This window comes from Arachis stenosperma, chromosome 5, assembly GCF_014773155.1.
Source record: "Arachis stenosperma cultivar V10309 chromosome 5, arast.V10309.gnm1.PFL2, whole genome shotgun sequence".
Lineage (NCBI taxonomy): Eukaryota > Viridiplantae > Streptophyta > Magnoliopsida > Fabales > Fabaceae > Arachis > Arachis stenosperma.
This window is the reverse complement of record NC_080381.1, coordinates 102,453,076-102,463,643: the sequence shown is the minus strand read 5'-3', so window position 1 is coordinate 102,463,643 and position 10,568 is coordinate 102,453,076.

Below are 10,568 nucleotides of genomic sequence, written 5' to 3'. Positions count from 1 at the left end.
ACGTTAAGCAGAGAAATCAGAGTAAAGTAAAGAGATAAAGAGAAAAAGAGTGATATGGATACAGAAGAAAGAGTAATCAGAGAAAAGTAAAGAGATACAGAGAACAGAGTAACTAGAACATAGTAAAGAGATACAAAGAGAAAAGAGTAATATAATAAAGAGAAATGGTTTGAGCCAAGATATTGTAAAAGTGAAAGATGTAAAGTTTGTATAGTATGATTGAACAGAGAAAGAAAGAGATATTGCATAAGAATGTGAAAGTGATGACGAATAATGAGAATGATAATGAATGATGATAATAAGAATGATTATGTAAGAATCTGCTGCAGAGAGGCAGTCAGATAGATGGTGGTACGACCACTGAGAACGCTTTCCTGGGATACCTTGCTATAATGCTTTGCTGTAAGACAGAGGTTGCTTACAGAGGTATCAAGATGAATGTGCTCCTGTAAGACAGAGGTTGCTTACAGTGAGTGTGTTGTTGCTCCTGTAAGACAGAGGTTGCTTACAGTGAGTGTGTTGTTGCTCCTGTAAGACAGAGGTTGCTTACAGTGAGTCTGTTGGGCGTATATCGGCTAATAAGTTTCGCCCTGCAAGACAAAGGTTGCTTGCAGTGGATATTGCCAACAGGAAAGCCTTATCCAGACAGAGGTTGCTGGGTAACGTCGGGAGCGGGTATGTAACCGACAGATGAGCTCATTACCTGCACTAGGGCTAGACATGCATCATTCTTGTCTGCGCATCATTCTCTGTTGCATTCCTTTCTGTGTGTGATCTATTTCTTTGTGTTTGTCTGCTTGTATGCTATTTCTATGTTTTATTATCTTGTATTCTTTTGTTTGTGTTCTGCTTTCTATCGTCTCTACTTTCTCTTTCTGTCTTTATCTTTTGTTTACTGCTTCGCTATATTCTATTATTCGTCTGCTAATCGACCCCAAATAAATGAATATAACTAATAACCCCGACCCTACTAAGGACTCCCCAGTTCTTACCCCTTCTCTCTCCCTTCCCCTTCAGATGGAAGTAAGAGTACCTTACCGAAGTTCGCTGATGACCGTTTGCAAGAAGAGGATTTTGCTCTAGATAGTTTTCTAAGTCTAGGGTGAGTATCGTTCTCTGTTTATATGTATATACTGTGAAACCAGCCAACGTCTACACCCCGTTCGTATGCGCACTTTAACCTAAATCCTGTGTACGAGACTCCCGTTGTGTGGCTACTTGATGAGGTACCAGAGGGACGTCCTATGGCAATGTCTGATCGTGCAGAGGAGTAGCAGACGATGTTCTACCCTTTGATGACGTTCCACCCGACTTTAGTTTTGAAGACTTAGAACGTACTTTCCCTCGCTTTAGTAGTTTAGAGGGACTAGGCGAGTATAGAGTCTAGGCTAGCCTGGGTGCCAGCTTAGGGACTTCTTGAACAGGTCAGGACCTGGGATGTTGTATATATATATATATATATATATATGTATATAGATATTATTTAGCTATATCTAGGGGTGTTCTAACTAAAGGTCTATACTCTAACAAAGGCTGGATAAATGAATGTTTCTAGCTACTCGTGATGTATTTATGTGTGGTTGTTTATAATTGACTTATCTGTTATTATTTGTGAATTGATTATGACTGATTCCGTCTATTAACCCAAATGTTTTCAAACAAAAAAAAAATATACCTCGCAAATTAACTACGTTTTTAACAACGTATCAGGCTCATATGATAAATAATAGATAATAATTAGGAAGACAAATTGGTAGCGCTCAGTTTCTAGTATGATCTAGACATATTGAAAATTGGGTCGTTACAATTTGGTATCAGAGCAGTTCGTTCCCGGTAGAGCCTGGGGAGTGGACTGACTATGCTTCATTGCATACTCTGCTTGTGTGTCTCATGTCGTTAGGGTATCTTTAAGATACATTTGGCATGAATGTCTTTGAGCACTCATTCTGGGAATGTTCACACTTGACTTGAAGTGTTAAGACTGATCACCTTAATACTGATTATTTGGTGCGGATAAGACCTCAATGACTGTGAATAGGCATGGTTTAACCGAGTTCCGAACGACAAATTCGTGTCAGGCACAACTATTCTTATAGCTATTATGATCTCCATGGCCATGGCTATGTGATATTTAGATGCTATAAGGAACGAACTGATATCTTCGTCAGGATGGCTTGAAGGAAATAGACTGCTTGAAGATGGATTCTTGCATGCGGCTGAAATTTTGAGGGCAAAATTTTCTTTTAGGAGGGTAGAATGTAACAACCCTGATTTTCGAGTACGCGAGATCTTTTCTGAAAGTATGAATCTCTCCGGAAGATCAGTAAAGGGAACACCTCTGTTATATCATCAAGTATCTCAATCCTCATTGTCATTATGTCATCTTTAAGCTAGAACCTTTTCCAAGGCAAGCTCGATAACGCGGTCACGAAGAACATAGTTTTTAAACCGTATCGGTTAGGAGTTTTGATCCGGTTTTTCGTAGATAGTCTCAGTTTGACGAACCGGACTCGATTCATGAGAGAAGAGAGATAATAGGGTAATATCATCATTATATGAGTATTAGAAGCTTCTTGAATGATATTATAAGGTTACCTGGTCAGTTTTAGTTAAAAACAGAAAATCGGTTTAACCGGATTTACGGTTTACTGGTGCAGCTTAGCACCAGCACTCTCTGATGACTTTAGCAATGCTAAGGCCTCATTATACATGTTCCATTCTCATAATAAATATGTTACTAGTGTCATTTATGCTAGTAGCTCAGAAAATAATTTTTAGAGATGTTTTTACGAGTGTTCCGATACACCTAGTTTTAGTAGTTGTACACCAGAGATATTTTAATATTATTTTAATCCACTTCAAAGCCAACCAATCATAACTCACCTTACACCCCCAAGACCTCCAAGGCTGTCTCATTTCATCATTTTGGCCGAAAATAACAAGAGAGAAAAGAGAGAAACTTTCACAAACACTTAATCTTCAAAGCTTGATTTCTTCTGAACTAAAACTCAAATCAAAACTCCGATTTCACCAAAATGATCCTCTCTTCTTCCTCTACATAACCATGTGAATTATCAAGGCTGGAAATAAGGTGAGATGGCTGTCTCCCTCCCTCTTCAATTCGGTTTCAAGGAAACATGGGTAAATATGTGTTTTCTTGATGTGTTTTAGGAGGAAAAAGTGCTTAAGGACCACCTGAAAGTTTGATTGAATCAGGAGCAGCAAAACCAGGTAGGGTTTGACGAATTTAATCTTGATTGATTGTGTTTGAGTTGTGTAATTATGATATGGTTTGGCTGTGCTTGAAATTGATTGTTTATATGAGTGATTCTTGTTGAAAGTTTGTTGAAAATTTGATGAAATTTGGTGATATTTAAGCTATGAATGTTGTTCTTGAGGGCTGCTGGAAAACAAAACCCTAGAGCTTAAATTGGGGTTCAATTTGTGTTGAAATCATGTAGGAAAGATGGGGTTTTAGTGGCTGCTAATTTATTATGAATTTTGGTAAAAATCGGTTGCTGAAAAGACTGAAAAACGGATAAAAACAGAGAAAGAATTTGAAGAATATACGAAGAACATGAAGAACACTTTGAGTGTGGTGAAGAACATTGAAGAATAGGCCTTAGATCTTAAAAAGGGCAAGGAAGTAAAATTTTTGGTGTTTTAGGGGTTGTTTGGTAATTTCTGAAAGTTAAGGTGGTAAAAGTAGAAATATTAAAAGTTACGGGTGGTAAAAAGTGAATTTTAAAGGTTAAAAGTAAAAGTGAGTTAATTTTCGAAAATTTAATAATAAAATAATAAATAATAATAAAATATTAAATAATAATATTTAATTAAAAATAATATTTTAATAAAAATAATAAAATAATGCGAAAAAGGCAGTTTTCTGTAAAAGCTTTAGAAAGACAACTTTAAGTGCAGAATCTCATAATTACCTTCATAAAATACTTAGGGAGTGGTAAGAACATATTAGTGAGGCAAAGATAAAAGAAAGATAAAAAGTTGAAGAAAAGATAAGACTCGAAGAAAAAGTCTGTAAAGTTTTAATGACAGAAAAACAGACAGAGATTAGTGAAAGAACTAGAACAACATAGTTAGTCCTTGAGTTGCGACTAGGGTTAGGTATAATATGAAAAGTTAAACTGTTTCAGTATAGACTTAATGAACCTATACTTGGGGCAGAATAACTATTCATACCGAAATTTACATAAGCTTTAAAATACATACGTTAAGCAGAGAAATCAGAGTAAAGTAAAGAGATAAAGAGAAAAAGAGTGATATGGATACAGAAGAAAGAGTAATCAGAGAAAAGTAAAGAGATACAGAGAACAGAGTAACTAGAACATAGTAAAGAGATACAAAGAGAAAAGAGTAATATAATAAAGAGAAATGGTTTGAGCCAAGATATTGTAAAAGTGAAAGATGTAAAGTTTGTATAGTATGATTGAACAGAGAAAGAAAGAGATATTGCATAAGAATGTGAAAGTGATGACGAATAATGAGAATGATAATTGTTCCGGGGGTTACCTGAAACGTGTAGCTCGGTCGTCTGGAGATGCCCGAGGTGGGGGTCAGGGACCCGAGCTTGATGTGTTGGCGATTGGTGGTTGTACCTGCAATGACACTCCGATGCTTAAGTTAGCATGGGTCCAAGCAGATATGTGTAGAATGTGGAATGTATGTCATACCTGGGTGCTCCAGTGTATTTATAGTAGTTGGTCGTGATCTTCCCTGGATAAGATATTCTTATCTTATCTTATCTTTTGGGAGTTTTACCTCTATCTTTGCGGAACCACCTTTCCTAGGCTTTTTCGGCCTTTAGGTTTTGGGCTTCGTTCCTTTTGATGGGCCTCCTTAGCTTTATTTGTCCGAGGTCCGACCTTAGGCGTGGGCCTTGGGATGAGCTCGGACCTTTCATGGATTTTGCCGAGTTGGAGGAGCTCGGTCAGGGTATGAACAGTGCCCCTGCCCGAGTTCGTCCTTTTTGGGAGGTCGAGCTCGGGCATAGTTGTTTTTCAAAATTCAAAAATGGCCGTTTCCTGCATTTATTGCATTTTACCGTTTCTCCTCGATTTTCGTTCGGGCTCTGTGAAGGCATTATTTATTTGCTCCCTTCCTTTTTCTTCGTTTATTCTGTTCCTTCCTGTTTTTTCTAAGTTTTCGCCATCTCTTTTTCGAGCACCGCTTCTTCTTTCTCTTTGTTCTTCTTCCCCGAATCTTTCCGTGCGTCTTTCCGGGGTTTCCTCTGTGCCGCCATTTCGTTCTTCTTTCTTCGGAGCTCGTCGTCTTCTTTCTTTCTTCCAGGTTTGTTCCCGTCTCTTTTCTTTGCGCACATATGCTTTCTGTTCTTTTGTGTGGCTCTTTGTCTGTTTCTTCTTTCTTTATGCCTGGGTTGCCCCAAAAAGAGGCGCCGCCATTGCTTTGTTTGCATATGGGGGGGGCTCTTTTTTGTTTTTCTGGTACTTTGTTCCGGGTTGCCGCATTTTCTTTTTTGTTTCTTGCTTGGCTGAACGGGTTTTTCGCTGTCTGCTTTATGTGATTTTTGCTTGCTTTTGTATTTCTTCTTTGTAGGTAAGAGTTTTATGTCTCGAAAGGTTCTTCAGGCGATGTCGACCAAGATTCCAAGTGGTCTTGGTTGGGTAGACCCTCTTCCTCTAAAAGTCCCTTCTGTGGTAGATTCTGAATATTTGGCTAGGTTCCGTAGGCACTGTAGTATATGTGAGAATAGAGAGTCTGAGAGGGATTATGAGCTAGTAGCCCCGGATTCCGAGGAGAGAGTTTGCTTCCCGCCTTTAGATAGTTCCGAGAAGCTCTTCTTTTATGCTTATGATTGTTTTTTCTCTAAGCTGAGTGTCCGACTTCCTTTTACCGACCTGGAGTCCGAGGTGTTGTGGTCTTGTAACCTTGCCCCTACGCAGCTCCATCCAAATTCTTGGGCGTTTTTAAAGCTGTTTCAACTTTTGTGTCAGTTTTTGGGCGTCGCTCCCTCTATTTCTCTTTTTTCCTATTTGTTTGTGTTGACGAAGCCGGGGTCGGGTGGAGGGAAGGTGTCTTGGGTCTCTTTTAGGGCTAACCAGGGAAGGAAGTTTTGTACCCTTTATGATGAGTCCTTTCATGATTTCAAGAACTTTTATTTCAAGGTCCGGGCTACTGGAGACGTCCGACCTTTCTTTCTGGATGAGAGTGGGGAGCCTTCTTTTCCTCTTTGTTGGCAGGAGAATGTAGTGTCTGCTAAGTATACTTTTGAGAGTCTAGATGAGGTTGAGCAGGCTTTTGTGGGTGTGGTGAGCAGTTTATGGGGTCGGGCACCTCACTTGGATACGAAGAAAATGTTGGGGGATCCAAGCCTTCTCCGTTCCGAGTTAGGTAGTTTCCCGACCTCTCCGAGATTCTTCTTTTTCAATATTGTTGTTTTACTTGTTTTTGGTTGAATTTCTGTTGTGGTAATCCTTTTCTTTATATTTCTGCAGAGATGTCTTCTCAGGCGGATTCCATGAAGTTCCTTCGTCGGACGAAGAAGTCTGTGGCTGCTCGAAATATCGAGGCTGAGGCTTCTGCTCGATCTTCTCCGCAGAAGGCTACCGTGGGTGTTCAGACTCGGTCGAAGACTATTCCGACTCCCCAGTTCCAAGCTATAAATCAAGACCCTCCGACCTCCGGGCCTGCTACCTCTTCTCCTCCCCCGTTCTCGGGTCCTCCTCCCAAGAAGCAGAAGACCTCTCAAGAGCTTGCGGGTTTTAACGATAAGGATTTCGATGCTCTTGGTTGGATTGAACAGCATATTCTCCCTCAGACTTTTATCTCTACTGATGACGTGTCTATGGAGCATCATTTTCAGTATATGGCGCGGAGTTGTGTTCGGATGGCCAGTCTTCATGCTGCTATTGCCCGGGAGTTCAAGAAATCTCCCATTGGCGCGACCAGCTCCCGACTTGAGAAGGCTCAGTCCGAGTTTGAGAAGTTTAGTGAGCTGAAGGCTGCTAGGATTACGGAGCTGGAGGCCTCTTTGGAGAAGGAGAAAGCTAAAGCTACCGCGGCTGTGGCGGCAGCGAAAGCGTCCGAGGAGATGGCGAAGGCGGCGACGGAGAATTATACTCGGGTATATGCCGAGCTTGTGGAGACAAGGGAGAAGTTGCAATCTGCTCAGGATGATTTTTACGAGCTGGAAGGCCATGTGGCTAAGGGTATGGATGCTATGTTCGAGAATTTGAAGGCTCAGGTCCGGGTTCTTGCTCCTGACCTGGATCTGAGGTTATTTAGTACGGATAACGTTGTTGTGGAGGGAAAGATTGTTCCTGCTCCCAATGAGGATGAGGTGCCGGTGTCCGATCCCAAGGTTCCGGTGTCCGACCTCAAGGTTCCGGTTGCGGACCCGACTTCACCTTTGGCCGGGGATGGATCTGGTGTGGAGGTTTCAAGCCGAGATGATGGTGCTGTCAAGGCTGTCCCGATTTCTATGGTTCTTCCTCCGCAGCCTTCTACCGATGTGGAATCCGGAAAGGACCTTGATCCTCTGTAATCTTTTATTTTTGGTTCTTTGCCCGGCCTTTGGGCTTTTTTTGTTTTTGGCTGGTTGCTGTGAACGCTTTGGACGCTTTTTTGCTATTAGCTACTTGTAGTAACTTTTTAGCTTATTATGCGGTGTTTTGCTTTGACTTTTTGTTCCGCTTTTATGCTTTTTAGTTGTTTTTTGGATAACAACTTTTTAGCTAGCGCTTTGAAACTTCCGTTTTGTCCTTTCCTTCGTTTTCGTTTCTTCGCTTGTACTTTTTTAGTTGTTTTTGGATAACAACTTTTTTAGTAAGCGTTTTCGAAACTTCGTTTTGTCTTTTCCTTCGATTTCGTTTCTTCGCTTTGTACTTTTTAGTTGTTTTTGTATAGCAACTTTTTAGTAAGCGTTTTCGAAATCTTGGTTTTGCCTCTTCCTTTGATTTCGTTTTTTCGCTTGTACTTTTTAGTTGTTTTTGTATAGCAACTTTTTAGTAAGCGTTTTCGAAATCTTGGCTTTTGCTGCTTTAAGGCTTCTTTCTTGGATCCGGGTTTTTCCTCGGACCTCGGGTGTTCGAGTACTTCCCTTTGTTGGGTCCGACCTTGTCGTTGGTCGGCCTTTTAAGTTATTTTTGTAATCTCTTTTTATTTGGTTTTTTTGAACCTTTTTAGAGTTACTTTATAACTTCTCACATTAATTTGAACCTCGTCGCTTTATCTTTGCCGACCTTGTGCGGTCTTTTTGGCAAATGATTTTTTGCGTTTTGCCGAGCATAAATTAATGCGCCTTGGCAGGGTACTTTTTCAGGATTTGTTTCATCACGAGGAAGAACAAAAGAAAATAGAAAGACTTGATTAGTATTTAAAAAAGAAAGAATATTTACAGAGTGTTTACCCTTGACTAGGTCGGGTGCCTTACTTGACCGGGTGTCTCATTAAAAAACCCCTGTAAGGGAAAAAGAGTACACCTCGGGTCAAATTTTTCTAGCTGTAGTACCGTCTTAGATTGCAGGCGTGCCAGGCCCTGGGCAGCTCATTGCCTTCTAGGTCGGATATCTTGTAATAGCCTGTTCCTAAGACTTCTGTTACTTTGTAGGGTCCTTTCCAGTTTGCGGCTAGCTTTCCTTCTCCCGACTTTTGTGTTCCGATGTCATTTCGGATTAAAATTAGGTCGTGAGTGGAGAAGCTTCGTTTTATTACCTTCTGATTGTATCTGAGGGCCGTTCGCCGTTTTAAGGCTTCTTCTCGGATCCGGGCCCTTTCTCGGACCTCGGGGAGGAGGTCGAGTTCTTCCTTTTGTGCCTGCGGGTTACCTTCTTCGTTGTAGAAGATGACTCTGGGTGACCCTTCATCTATTTCGATAGGAATCATTGCCTCCATCCCATAAGCTAGTCGGAATGGCGATTCTCCTGTTGTAGAGTGTGGAGTTGTCCGATATGCCCATAGCACCTGGGGGAGCTCTTCAGCCCATGCCCCTTTGGCCTCTTGGAGTCTCCGTTTTAACCCGGCCAAGATGACTTTATTTGCAGCCTCTGCTTGTCCATTGGCTTGTGGGTGCTCGACTGAGGTGAATTGTTGTTTGATTTTTAGTTCGGCCACCACGTTCTGAAAACTTGTGTCCGTGAACTGTGTTCCATTGTCTGTTGTGATGGAGTAGGGGACTCCGAACCTTGTGACAATATTTTTGTATAGGAATTTGCGACTTTTCTGAGCCGTAATGGTGGCTAAGGGTTCAGCTTCGATCCACTTTGTGAAGTAGTCGACCCCTACTATGAGGTATTTGACTTGCCCCGGTCCTAGGGGGAACGGGCCGAGTAGGTCAAGTCCCCATTTTGCGAAGGGCCATGGTGCGGTGATGCTGATGAGGTCTTCGGGTGGTGCTTTGTGGAAGTTGGCGTGTTTTTGGCAGGGGGGCATATTTTCACAAACTCCGTTGCGTCTCTTTGCAAAGTTGGCCAGTAGAACCCGGCTCGGACTACTTTCTTGGATAACGCCCGAGCTCCGAGGTGGTTCCCACACATGCCTCCGTGGACTTCTTCGAGGACGCTCTTTGTTTCTGAGGTCGGGACGCACCTAAGGAGGGGGTTTGCGAATCCTCTTCTGTATAATACGTCGTGAATTAGTGTATAATTCTGGGCGTCTTTCGTGAGTCTTTTAGCTTCCTTTCTTTCGGTGGGGAGAGTTCCCGACTTCAGGTAGTTGAGTATGGGGGTCATCCATCCTTGCTGTTGGTTGGATATATTTAGCGTTTCTTCTTCTCTTCACAGAGGGAGATTGTAAGGTTTCCTGGAGGAGACTTCTGTTGTTGCCTCCGGGCTTGGTGCTGGCGAGCTTTGAGAGGGCGTCTGCCCGGGCGTTTTGTTCCCGCGGTATGTGTTGGATCTGTATTTCTGAAAAGTGGCGTAATTGTGCCTGTGTTTGGTCCAGGTATTTCTTCATAGTTGGGTCTTTGGCCTGGTAGCTTCCATTTACTTGTGATGTGACGACCTGGGAGTCGCTGAAGATCGTGATTTTCTGGGCTCCGACCTCTTCGGCTAGTTTTAGGCCTGCTAGTAGGGCCTCGTATTCGGCTTGGTTGTTCGAGGCCTGGAACTCGAATTTTAGGGATAGTTCTATCCGCGTTCCTTGGTCGCTTTCGAGTATAACCCCTGCTCCACTTCCTGTTTTGTTTGAGGACCCGTCGACATACAGGTTCCATGAGAGTGGGGTTCCAGGGGTCTCAGTGTATTCTGCGACGAAGTCGGCTAGATACTGAGATTTTATGGCAGTCCGGGCTTCATAGTGGAGGTCGAACTCGGACAGTTCCACCGCCCATTGTAGGATTTGTCCCGCCAGGTCTGTTTTTTGTAGGATGTGTCTCATGGGTTGGTTTGTCCGGACTTTGATGGTGTGGGCTTGAAAGTAGGGACGGAGCCTCCGAGCTGTGAACACTAGGGCGTAGGCGAATTTTTCTATTTTCTGATAGTTTAATTCGGCCCTTGTAGTGCCTTGCTTACAAAGTATATGGGGTGTTGTCCTTGGTTATTTTCTCGTATTAATGCTGAAGCGACTGCTCGATGTCCGACCGAGAGGTATAGTAC